Genomic DNA, 238 nt, shown 5'->3' on the forward strand with positions numbered 1-238 from the left:
ACAGCGCCTGCACCCCAGCCCCTGCGTGGTAAACCCTAAACCCTAAGCCCTAAACCCTAAACCCTAAACTCTAAACCCTAGCCATACTCTTGGAGAGACTGGCTGCTGGTGCAGGACTTGGCCGTCTTCGTGGAGCCGTCAGAAGCAGCAGGCGCGTTGGGGGTGCCCACGAGGCAAACCTGCTGCTGCTGCTGCTGTTGCTGCTGCTGCTGCTCTTGCTGCTGCTGCTGGTGCTGCT

This window comes from Eimeria tenella, genomic scaffold, assembly GCF_000499545.2.
Source record: "Eimeria tenella Houghton genomic scaffold, Eth_scaff1776, whole genome shotgun sequence".
NCBI lineage: Eukaryota > Apicomplexa > Conoidasida > Eucoccidiorida > Eimeriidae > Eimeria > Eimeria tenella.